A 13,697-nucleotide genomic window follows, 5' to 3' on the forward strand; every position below is an offset into this window, starting at 1 on the left:
CTTATATATTAAGAGAAAAAAGTATTATAAGAACACTATGACCCATTTTTTTTAGAGAATTTTTTTAAATTAATTTACTTTATTTATTTTATTTTTGGCTGTGTTGAGTCTTTGTTGCTGTGCGCGGGCTTTCGCTAGTTGCCGCGAGCGGGGGCTGCTCTTCGCTGCAGCGCGCAGGCTTCTCATTGTGATGGTTTCTCTTATTGTGGAGCACGGGCTCTAGGTGCGTAGGCTTCAGTAGTTGTGGCATGCAGGCTCAGTAGTTGTGGCTCGCGGGCTCTAGAGCACAGTCTCTGCAGTTGTGGCACACGGGCTTAGTTGCTCCGCGGCATGTGGGATCTTCCCAGAGCAGGGCTCGAACCCTTGTTCCCTGCATTGACAGGCGGATTCTTAACCTCTGGGCCACCAGGGAAGTCCTTATGACCCATTTTTTTTTTTTTTTTTTTTTTTTTTTTTTTGCGATACGCGGGCCTCTCACTGTTGTGGCCTCTCCCGTTGCGGAGCACAGGCTCCGGACGCGCAGGCTCAGTGGCCATGGCTCACGGGCCCAGCCGCTCCGCGGCACGTGGGATCTTCCCGGACCCAGGGCACGAACCCGCGTCCCCTGCATCAGCAGGCGGATTCTCAACCACTGCGCCACTAGGGAAGCCCCTTATGACCCATTTTTAAAGCATATACATGATAAAGAAAACTCTGCATGTATAGCCAGAAAAATATTAATAGTGGTTATCTCTGATAACCATTATCTCTGTCTTCTGATTTCCAGAGAAATATGGTCCCAGGCATCCTCAAGAATGCTGTTTACCCTTTTGGGAAAGAAATGGCTGTCCTAAAGTTGCCAGGTTTTATGATAGAAACTTCACCTCCAAAGTAGTAGGGGGACTCTAGTCATGGAGTGAAGAGGTTGGCAAATCCTCTTCTCCAAAAAAAGTATAAAATTGGACAAAACTGTCAAAAATAATGGTTTAAGATCTCTGGAAATCAACCAAAAGTAAACAACAAATTGAGACTCATTTATTCATGAAAAACTGCTAGTTCTTCCAGTGAGATCAGCAGGAATCTATGATCTTGCTTGAGGCTGCTCCCGCATCCTCACTCTGCAGAGCTGGCCAGAAAATCAGCAGCCTTGCTGCCACAGGGGGGCGGGCACAATTTCAGGCAGAGGCAAAAACACAACACAACATTATCAGTAAAAGTAGCACACTTGGTAGAACATGGACAGGGAAAACCCAGAGCTCTTCTAGCCTGTGTTTGTGGCCCTGGTTGGGGCAAGCAACAGACCAGTCAGAAATTTAGCAGTGAGATGGGACTTCCCTGGTGGTCCAGTGGTTAAGACCTCACCTTCCAATGCAGGGGGTGAGGGTTCAATCCCTGGCTGGGGAACGAAGATCCCACATGTCTTGGGGCCAAAAAACCAAAATATAAAACAGAAGCAATATTGTAACAAATTCAAGAAAGACTTTAAAAATGGGAAGAAAAATAAAAAAGAAATTTAGCAGTGAGAGCCTGGAAATGAAAGAGCCATCAAAGGGCTAGAATAAGCTCTTCACACAGAGCCAGCTGACTGGAAAACTATGCACATGCATGGGGACACCTAGGAGAGCCAAGCTAAAAGCTAAAGCCAATGCTGATTTGAGGACTGGCTGAACCCTGAATGTCCTCCCAGGCTGTGACAACTAAAAATGTCTCTAGACATTTCCAAATGTCCTCTGGTGGGAGTGGGGAAGCAATACTGCTACCAGTTGACAACTACTGCTCTAGAGCAACATTTCAGAAAATAACAATTTCAAAAATGTTTTAGAAATCAGGAGAGAAATTTAAATGGTACGCTAAAATTTTTTTAACACAAAAGATGGCAGGAAATGAGGAACAGAAAAAAAATGACATAAGACCTAAAGAAAATAAAAGAAAAATGTTTGATACAAATCCAATGACATTGATAATTATATTACTGTAAATGGACTAAACTTTCCAGTCAAAGGTAGAAATTGTGAGACTGGATACAAAAGCAAGACCCAATTATATGCAGTCTATAAGAGACCTACTTTAGATCCAAAGACACAAACAGAATGAAAGTAAAAAGATCAAAAAGGTATACCATGCAAATAGTAATTGTTAGAGAGCTTGAATGGCTATATTAATCAACGTTGAGAATAGAAATATTATTAGAGACAAATAGAGACATTTTACAACATCATTACATCTGAAAAGTATGAAGTTTATAATGTATATGCACCTAACAACAGAACCCCAAAACAACATGAAGCAAAATGAATAGAATTGAAAGGGAAAATAGACAACTCAACAGTTATAGTTGAAGATTCCAATGTTTTTCTCGTTGTTTTTTTTTTTTTTTTTTTTTTTTTTTTGCGGTACGCAGGCCTCTCACTCTTGTGGTCTCTCCCATTGCGGAGCACGGGCTCCGGACACGCAGGCTCAGCAGCCATGGCTCATGGGCCTAGCCGCTCCGCGGCATGTGGGATCTTCCCGGACCGGGGCACGAATCCGTGTCCCCTGCATCGGCAGGCAGACTCTCAACCACTGCGCCACCAGGGAAGCCCATGAGTATTTTTTTTTTAATTCTTTTTTGATGTGAACCTTTTAAAAAGTCTTTATTGAATTTGTTACAATATTGCTTCTTCTTTTTTTTTTTAAGATTTATTATTTATGTATTTTTGGCTGCGCCGGGTCTTAGTTGCAGCATGCGGGATCTTCATTGAGGCATGTGTGATCTTTGGTTGGGGCATGCGGGTTTTCTCTCTCTTGCTGTGGTGTGCGGGTTCCAGAGTGCGTGGGCTCTGTAGTTTGTGGCAATGAGAGCTCTCTAGTTGAGGTGCGAGAGCTCAGTAGTTGTGGAGCGCATGGGCTTAGTTGCCCCATGGCATGTGGAGTCTTAGTTCCCTAACCAGGGATCAGACACGTTGTCCCCTGCATTGGAAGGCGGATTCTTTACCACTGGACCACCAAGGAAGTCCCTATTGCTTCTGTTTTATGCCTTTGGTTTTTTTGGGATGAGGCATGTGGGATCCCAGCTCCCAGACAAGGAATCGAACCTGCACCCCTGCACTGGAAGGCGAAATCTTAACCTCTGGACCACCAGGGAAGTCTCTCTCTCTCAAGTATTGATAAAACAATTAGGCAGAAAATTGGTAAGATAAGGAGACTTGAACAACATTATCAATCACCTTGATCTAACTGATAGTTATAACGCTTTACTCAACAACAACAGAATACACTTTCTTCACAAGCACACATTAAACATTGTCTAGAATAAATAATATTCTAGGCCACAAAACAAGTCTCAATAAAATTTAAAAGACTGAAATCATACAAAGATTGTTTTACAACCAGAGAAGAATTAAATTAGAATTTAACAGCAAGAAGAAATTTGAGCAGCCACTATGGAGAACAGTTTGGAGGGTCCTTAAAAAACTAAAAATAGAGTTGCCGTATGATTCATCAATCCCACTCCTGGGAACATATCCAGAAAAGATGAAAACTGTAGTTCAAAAAGATACATGCACCCCAATGTTCATAGCAGCACTGTTTACAATAGCTAAGACATGGAAGCAACCAAAATGTCCATTGATAGATGAATGGATAAAAAAGATGTGGTATATATATATATATATATATATATATATATATATATATATATAATAACATCTATATATGTGTGTGTATACATACATACATATATATGATGGAATATTACTCAGCCATAAAAAATAATGGAATTATGTCATTTGCGGCAACATGGATGGACCTAGAGATTATCATATTAAGGGAACTAAGTCAGACAGAGAAAGACAAATATCATATGATATCATTTATATGTGAAATCTCAAAAAAAGATACAAAGAACTTACTTATAAAACAGAAATAGGGCTTCCCTGGTGGCGCAGTGGTTGAGAGTCCACCTGCCGATGCAGGGGACACGGGTTCGTTCCCTAGTCAGGGAAGATACCACATGCTGTGGAGCGGCTAGGTCCGTGAGCCATAGCTGCTGAGCCTGCGTGTCCGGAGCCTGTGATCCGCCACGGGAGAGGCCACAAGAGTGAGAGGCCCGCGTACCGCAAAAAACAAAACAAAACAAAAACAGAAATAGACTCACAGACATAGAAAACAAATTTATGGTTACCAAAGGGAAAAGTGGAGGAGGGATAAATTAGGAGTTTGGGATTAACAGATATACACTACTGTATATAAAATAGAAACAACAGGACCTACTGTATAGCACAGAGAACTATATACAGTATCTTGTAATAACCTATAAAGGAAAAGAATCTGAAAAATTATATATATGTGTATATATATACACACACATATATATATCTATATAGATATCAATCTGAATCAATTTGCTATACACCTGAAACTAACACAACATTGTAAATCAACTATACTTCAATTAAAAAAAATTTGAAAGCCCCCTCCCCTGCAAATATTAGGAAATTAAACAAATCATGTCTAAATAGTCCTTGGTTAAAAGAAAAAAATCACATGGGAAATTAGAAAATACTTTGAACCAAATGAAAATGAAAACAAAATTTATGGGATGCAGCGAAAGCTGTGCTAAAAGGAGTTTTATAGCTTTTTATGGGCTCAATATCATTAATCATCAGGGAAATGCATATTAAAACTGTAATGGGATATCCCTGGTATGGCTATAATCCAAAAGGCTGACAATGCTAAGTGCTGGTGAGGGATGGAGGAAATGGAGCTCTCACATGTTGCTGGTGGGAATGTAAAATGGTACAGTCTTTGGAAAACAGTTTGACAGTTTCTTAAAATGTTAAACATACCATATGATCCAGCAGTTCCATTCCCAGATATCTACTCAAGAAAAATGAAAACATATGTTCATATAAAGGCTAGTTGAATTTCACAGTCACATTATTTATATTAGCCAAAAACTGGAAGCAATTCAAATGTCCATCACTGGTAAATGGATTAAAAAAATGTGGTATGCCCATATTATAGAATACAGTCCAACAATAAGAAAGAAGGAACTATTGAGATAAGCAGCAACATGGATAAGCCCCCAAACATTATTCTAAATAAAGGAAGCCAACACAAAATACTACATATTGTATGATTCTATTTATATAAAATTTCTAAAAAAGGTAAATCTATAGAAACAGAAAGCAGATCAGTGGTTGCCTAGAGGAACCTGGAGTGGAAGTAGGAATTGACTTCAAACAGGCACAAGAGAACAGTTTGGATGAAGAAAATTTTTTATTACTGGACTGTATGATAGTTGCACAAACCGTATAAATTTCGTAAACAATTCTCAAACTCTGCACTTAACATCAAATTCAATAAGTGAATTTGAGGTATGTAAATTATGCCACAACAAAACTGTTTAAAAAAAAAAGGTAAGGCTCTCTAACTGCAAAGGAATCAAAGACCAAAACTGATTGATCATAAGAAATGTCTCTGTACTCTTCTCAAATCTCTGCTGTTAAGAGAGGCCCAGGTATGTTAGGAAAGGAGAATTCCTAGAGTCTGAAAGTCCAATCCAGAGAAATCTCAAATTCCAACCATTTGATCCATAGATTTAGAAATGCAATTATTAAAACTTTCTATCACCAAAGACTATAAAGGAAGAAGCTGTTGCTAAAGATGCCACAGAAGAATTGACTTATTAAGTGTGGCAGAGACTGCCAGCTGTGCCACAATATATATTCTCCCCTTCATCCATAATAATGGAATTTTTAGGTGAATGCGTGGCTGCTCAGAATGAGGACTGCAGTTTCAGTCTGTCTTGCAGCTAAGTGTGACAATGTGACTAAGTTCTGGCCAGTGGATGTGAGCACAAGCCAGATGTGTTATGCCCTTAAAGGGCAGACGCCTGTCCTTCCTTTCCCCATTCCTGCTGCCTGGAGCCACCTTGGACTGTAGGATGGCAGAGCAAAAACACAAAGGAGTCTGAGCCACTGACAAATTAGTAGAGAGGAGATACTATATCATTCCAGGTTTTTCCATGAGGAAGAAAGAAGCATCTGTCTTGTGTAATCCACAGTTAATTTTGGTGTCTGTGACATGCAGCTGAAACCACATCCTATAATAAGAATATGATCTCTTGTATACAATGCAGAGGCTATAGAGTGTGGGCAGTTATTTCCAAATGTATCCATTAACCATTCAGAAAGGAACAAAGGATGGGAGGGACAGAGGGAGGAAGGAAGGAAAGGGGAGGGAAGGGTGAAGGGAGGAAGGGAAAGAGAGGCAGAGGCAGACATTTCTATCCAGCCCTGATATGGAGCGTTTTCCTGCTGAGTAAACAAGGAAACCAGTATATACCTAGGGCGAATGGTTGTGATTCTTAAATCTCTCTTTCTTCATGTAACGGAGAACAAAAGCCAAATGAGAAATGCCAGGAACCACTGAAGCCATCCTGTCATGGAAAGGGGGGCTCTTCCAGGCTTCTGGTTCCAGATCTGAGCCCAGAGCTCATGAAAAGCTCCCATGATGAGTCTGTGGACTAAAACAGAACAGGACACTGGAGAGTCAAAAGATGACCCGATGAGGCTGCCTGGGCAGGAGAAGAGGAAGAAATTTTCTTCAAGATAAAATTGCAAAAAGCAGGAAATTATTTCAAAATTATTATGCCCCAAACTATGCCAGTGCTGGAGGAGGAAGGGCATAAACATAGATGGGAGACAGACATTGTGGTGAGTGGCCTCTGGGATTCAGACAAATTCTTGTCTTGTGAAAACACAGTGAAAGAGTGAAGGAGGGTTCGGAAACTGGAAGAGAAGGAACCAGCCTCTTCCACAGGCTTGCAAGAGGGGGCATCTGCCGGAACCAAACAGGCAGAAAAACACTTTTCCCCAGGAACAAGGATCTAGCAGAATACATCAAAATTCTAAGACCTCAAACTAAGCCACCAAAAAGTATAATAAGTTGAAGATGAAGAAAAAACTGATCAAATATGCCCTTTCTAAATGCTGTCACTAGCAAACTAAGAAACCTCTATTCTTGCTTGAGCAGATGGCTGGAAGGATATGCAACTGCTACAAGAGTAGATTCTGTAGAAAACAATCACTGTCTCCAAGAATTTGAAGAGTGTCAGACTTGGAGAGGCCCACAACCCTGATTAACTTGAAATGCTGCCTTTTTCATCTATTAAAAAATATACACATACATATTAATTGTAGAAATGATACCTAGGAATAAATTTAACCAAGGAAGTGAAAGAACTGTACTCTGAAAACTAAAAGACATTGAGGCAAGGAATAGAAGATGACACGACTAAATGGAAAGATACACCATGCTCATGGATTGGAAGAATCAGTATTGTTAAAAAAACAAAACAAAAACAAAAAAACAAAGCAATCTACAGATTCAATATCATCCCTATCAAAACACCAAAGGTGTTTTCACAGAACTAGAACAAATAATCCTAAAATTTGTATGGAACCACAAAATACCCTGAACAACCAAAGTAATCAAGAAAGAAGAACAAAGCTGGAGACTTCACACTTCCTGATTTCAAACTATAATACAAAGTTACAGTAATCAAAAGAGTACGGTACTGGCATAAAAACAGACACATAGATCAATGGAACAGAATGGAGAGCCCAGAAATAAATCCATGCTCATATAGTCAATTAATCTACAACAAAAGAGACAAAAATATACAATGGGGAAAAGACAGTCTCTTCAATAAGTGGTGTTGGGGAAATTGGACAGCCACATGTAAAAGAATGAAACTGGACTACTTTCTTACATCATATGCAAAAATAAACTCAAAATGGATTAAATGGAAGATGCCATCATCTTAGGGATCCCACCCAACACCAGCTCCCATTGATTAATCAGGGGAAGGGCCTCTGACTCAAGCTAGGCTTATGATAGAGCCCTCAATCCCTGATTACAATTAACTGATTCAGGGATTGTCATCTGATCCAAGTACTTTTTTTTTTTACTTGGCTCCATAATGATGAAGCTATGAGATGTGAGGTTCGGAAGTGTCAAAGGCCATGTGTCACTGTGAAGAGGAAATCAGTCTCAGAGAGAAGCTAAGGTGTGGACAGGAGCCAACACCTCCACTTATACACTCTTTCCTACTGAAAGTTTCCAGCCCTCCTTTCCTACTCTAAGATACCAACTCAGCAACCCACTCCTCTCTCTCCTTCCTTTCACCATATCATATCATTGCCATCAGTACACAAACATGATGCTATTTCTCCCATCTTCAAAATGAATGGAGTCTCTTGACTCTGTTTCCCTTCCAGTGACTGCCCCATTTCTCTGTTTCTTATTAGAGCAAAACTCCTTGGAGGAGCTCCCTGTACTCATGGTCTCCAATTCTCCTCCTACCCTTCACAGAAATGACTTTCTGAGATAGATAACCAAGAGGGAGCAAGCCATGGAATGGAGATCACCTGATGATGAGAAGAGCCAAAATATGGGACCTGGTCTGGGCAGGACCCACCCTGGGCAGAGTGGGGGGGTGTTCCACAAGGCTTTGCATGAGACCACCAAGGTTGTGGGGATGGACATAAAGAAGGCAGAAAAGGCAAGTGGAAGTGAGGAATTGAGCCAGGACTAACCTCATAATCGGCGGTGGTGCCAATGGGTCATTTGGGGAGAATTTGTCCTCCCATATAGCATATAATTATGTAGTATTTACTGTGGACTATGCACTATTCTATGTGCTGTACACATATTTTTTTGCATGTCTTTTTTTCAATTTTTGAATTTTATTTTACTTTTTATACAGCAGGTTCTTATTAGTTATCTATTTTATACATATTAGTGTATATATGTCAATCCCAATCTCCCAATTCATCCCACATATTACACATATTAAAACATTTAATCGTTGCTACAACCCTATGCAATAGATACTATTATTATCCCCATTTTTGCATATGAGGAAAATAAGGCACAGAGAGATTAAGTAATTTGCCCAAGGTCATACAGCTAGTAAGAGGCAGATGAGGATTTGAACCCAGGAAATCTGATTCCACATCTATGATTTTTAACCACTATTTGAAGGGAAATAAAAGGCTTGCCATGCAAAAAGCAGCTAGTGTCCAGGTACCCGAATCCACCCAAATCGCCTCTCTCGGGTCCCCCCTATAAAGAGTCTGGAGCCAGAACCACTGGGGTGTCCATGACTACGCAGTCATCACAAAAAAACTGTCGCCCTGGAATCTATAGGTGGTTCATATAAGCTCAGGTCAAGTTGCTTCTTTCTTTTGAAATGTTTTCCACCTCATTCCCTTCCTCTCTGCCTTTTGGAAACATATTCCCTCTCCTTGCTTTCCCAGGTATTTACTCCTGTAGCCCGTTGTCAACAGTTTCCTTCCTCTTCTAGTTCTCGATAGGAATCTGCTGGATGCTGCCAGCAGACAGAAGTCCAAAGTCCAAGAAATTAGGGGGATTCAGGATGAACAAGGGAAATTTGGGAGAGAGTAGGAAAAGAACCCCCTCTCTCCATAAACTGCTAAGTCTCCCCAGTTGCACAGAAGACAGGGCACTGATTCTCTAGTTTGGCCTGTGACTTCCCAGCTCCATCATCTGGCTCCATCTCACCTTTACAAAGTTTTTTATATACATTACATCATGTGTGCTTTAGCAGAACCCCTTGAGGGGAGATATTATTATTCCCACTTTACTGGGAAAGACATTGAATCACTGAGAGGTTAGATGACTTCCCTAAGGTCACTCAGAGTGGAGAATTTTATCGCAGGTATCCAGACTTCAACTCCCATGTCTCACTGCACCAGCATGTGCAGGAACTACCAGCGAAGACCTCTGCTATGGGTCTTGCTTTCCCACATTAAAAGTATTCAAACGATCTGGGGTGAAATCAAAGTTCTTTAAACAGGACATGGCGTAATGTATATATAAGAGCTTTGTAAATTGTGAAGTGCTATACAAACATTATTTGTTATTAAATAGTTTGTACTTATATGAAGCATGTTTATATACCTACAGCTACATGCCATGGAGTGTGACTAAGTAGAATCAGCTGCTGTCTTGGATCCAGGTGATTGTTCTTTTCTGTCAAAGTAAATAACTAAGAGCTCATTTGATAGCTTGATAGTATCTCTCCCTTATTTAATAGACTGGTGTCATCTCATGGGGCCACTACTTGGAATAAGAGGACATCCAGATTAAGAGAAATATACCTAAGTCATACCTCTGTGCCCCACACACTCCTGTACTCAGTGGGTGGCTACAGCAATGTTGTCTTGGTGACATCCAGGAAGTCCCCAGCCTGTCTGATGTTTGATTCCTCAGCTGTGGGACCCCCTTCCCCATCAGACACGCAGCCAGCGCCCTCAAGCCTCATAGGTCCAGCTGCCTGGCCAGCAGGTTCCCAAAGCCTGAGTCACATGTCACAATTAAGTCATAGTTGTCTTGGAGGTGGTTCACCCCTCACTGGTCTTCCCAGATAACAGTGCAGAAGATGGAAGAACCCCCTGGGGGAGTTTTCCTCCTCCTTCAGTAGAAGGAGGAATTCGGATCTCTCCTTTCCTGGCAACCTTGGAAGAGTTGGCATTTCTCTCCTTACCTACAAAGCCCTCTGAAATGTCTCCTAAGTGGAGTCTCAATCCTGCCTTTGAAAATTGTTTACTTGCAGTTCATATTCATTTCCTGCTTGAAACTTGTCCCTGACTATTAAATAAACACACACAATTTTAAAAAATCCTCACTCCTCCTGTTCCTCTGTCAGAAATTCCAAAAGGAACATTTTGTTATTGTTTCAAGTTTGGCATTAAATTCTCTGTATCTTTTTGTTCTGGTCCAGATGCAGTATTTACACTGCTGTTGCTCAAGAATATCTCAAATAGTCTGGCCAGGCAATAGTTCAGTGACCAGCAAGCCCCAGGTACTCTGGATGGTGCTCTGTCCTCCCATCCTTCCATCACTTCTGAGTTGAGGCTGATAGGAGATCAGACAGCTGAGGCTCAGGGAAAAGGCAGGCATGCCCCATAGGAGAAAAGGAGGCCATAGAGGACAGAGGCTCCCCTCCTTTCATGGGGAAAGAACTGGAAGAGAGGCCCATGCACTTCTGGCTAGAAGAGGTTCAGAAGGTTCATGGAGGGCTTCCCTGGTGGCGCAGTAGTTGAGAATCCACCTGCCAATGCAGGGGACGTGGGTTCAAGCCCTGGTCTGGGAAGATCCCACATGCCGTGGAGCAACTAAGCCCATGTGCCAAAGCTACTGAGCCTGCGCTCTAGAGCCCGCGAGCCACAACTGCTGAAGCCCACACGCCTAGAGTCCAGGCTCCACAAGAGAAGCCACTGCAATGAGAAGCCCACACACCACTACGAAGAGTAGTCCCCACTTGCCACTAGAGAAAAGCCTGCACGCAGCAACGAAGACCCAATGCAGCCAAAAATAAATAAATAAATGAATTTATTAAAAAAAAAAAAAAAAAAAGAAGGTTCATGGAAACAGAAGTCACATCACAGCTGCTGGCCAGAAAACCCTGCTACAAATGTGTGTGTACAGAGACGCTACCCAGGGTGAAATTAAGCACGTGCTCAAAGAACAGGATTCAGAAATAGAAGGACCTGCTCTGCCAATTACTCTTAAGGTATGTAATTACCCTCTCTGAGTCTCAAGTTTCTTCCTCATTAAAACCGAATAATATGCTTCTTTCAAGGTTGTTGTGAATATTAAAGTGCTTAGAAAAGTGCCTGGTATGCAGGAACCACTATGTGTTTGCTATTGTAGTGTGTGGCGAACCGCAGGGACTGGAATCCTCTCTGCCATTTATTAGCTATGTAATCTTTTTTTAAAATTAATTAATTAATTTTTGGTTGCGTTGGGTCTTCGTTGCTCTGCGTGGGCTTTCTCCAGTTGCGGCAAGTGGGGGCTTCTCTTCGTTGCGGTGCACGGGCTTCTCATTGCGCTGGCTTCCCTTGTTGCAGAGCACAGGATCTAGGTGCACGGGCGTCAGTAGTTGTGGCACGCAGGCTCAGTAGTTGTGGCTCAGGGGCTCTAGAACGCAGTCTCAGTAGTTGTGGTGCACAGGCTTAGGTGCTCAACAGCATGTGGGATCTTCCCGGACCAGGGCTCGAACCCGTGTCCCCTGCATTGGCAGGCAGATTCTTAACCACTGCGCCACCAGGGAAAACCCATTAGCTATGTAATCTTGTACAAATCACTTAACTTTCTGAGTCTTGGTTTCCTCCTTTATAAAATAGGGGTAAAACCACAGGGCTTGTTGCAGGGATTAAATAAAAATTAAATGGATAATATATGGAAAACACAGTACTTGGGACAGAGTAAATGTCCAATAAATGCTAATTATTATTATTTCTATGATTTTGTTGTTTCATTTCTCTCATCATCTCTAGTCTTGCTCCTCTTGTACCCTCCAGTCCAGTTCATTCCAACTCATTCCTTAATGGCAGCAGAATTATCTTCTTTAAAAGTAAGTAGCCTCGGGTCTTCCCTGGTGGCGCAGTGGTTGGGAGTCCGCCTGCCTATGCAGGGGACACGGGTTCTTGCCCCGGTCCGGGAAGATCCCACATGCCGCGGAGCGGCTGGGCCCGTGAGCCATGGCCGCTGAGCCTGCGCGTCCGGAGCCTGTGCTCCGCACCGGGAGAGGCCACAACAGTGAGGGGCCTGCGTACCGCAAAAAAAAAAAAAAAAAAAAAAAAAAAAGTAAGCAGCCTTCGAATGAATCTATAGTGACAGCAAGCATGTCAGTGCTTATCTGGAGCCAGGGCAGAGGAGAGGGAGGATGAACTGCAAAGGGGCACCAGGGAAATCTCTAGGATGAGAGAAATGTTCTATATATTGACTAATAGTGGATGCACAGGTATATTCATATGTCAAAACTCATCAAACTTTACAATTTAAAGGATGCATTTTGTTATATATAAATTTTGCCTCAATAACAATTGTTGTTTCAAAAGGTAAGCAGCCTCCCTGTCTTCTATTAATTACATTACTATATTTTCTCTTTTCCATGACATTTATCAGTATATAAAATTATTTCATTCATTTCTTTATATGTCTATTCCCCAACTCCTCCCCCCATCAGAATAGAAACTCTTTGAGGGCAAGGGCTCTGTCTGTCTTGTCCACCACTATAACTCTGGCATTTAGAACTATGCCCAGAACACAGTAAGAGCACAATAAATTCTTCTTGAATTTATTCAGACTAACTGATTAAAATTATACACTGATTTCATCCATTCTCATCATCCTCACTCCACTACTTTAACCCAGGGTAAGAATAATTTCTTGCTTGGATAATGCAATGGTCTCCCTGGAGGGTGTCCTTGCTTATACCACTGCCCCCTCATTTCAGTCTCCAAAGAGCCCTTACAGTGATCTTTTGAAAATTTAAATCAGATCACATTACTCCTCTGCTTTTAAAAAAATGTGGAAATAATTTGATTAAGTGGCTGAATAAGTGAATAAGAAAAGGAAAGTCCATTTAAAACTCTAGGAAAGGGCTTCCCTGGTGGCGCAGTGGTTGAGAGTCCGCCTGCCGATGCAGGGGACACGGGTTCGTGCCGCGGAGCGGCTGGGCCTGTGAGCCATGGCCGCTGGGCCTGCGCATCCGGAGCCTGTGCTCCGCGGCGGGAGAGGCCGCAGCAGTGAGAGGCCCGCGAACCGCAAAAAAAAAAAAAAAAAAAAAAAAACTCTAGGAAAATACAAAAGGTATATAAGAAAAGTTGTGATCCTAATATGAAATAAACTAAAATGTAAAA

Source organism: Kogia breviceps, chromosome 12 (genome assembly GCF_026419965.1).
Source record: "Kogia breviceps isolate mKogBre1 chromosome 12, mKogBre1 haplotype 1, whole genome shotgun sequence".
Classification (NCBI taxonomy): domain Eukaryota; kingdom Metazoa; phylum Chordata; class Mammalia; order Artiodactyla; family Physeteridae; genus Kogia; species Kogia breviceps.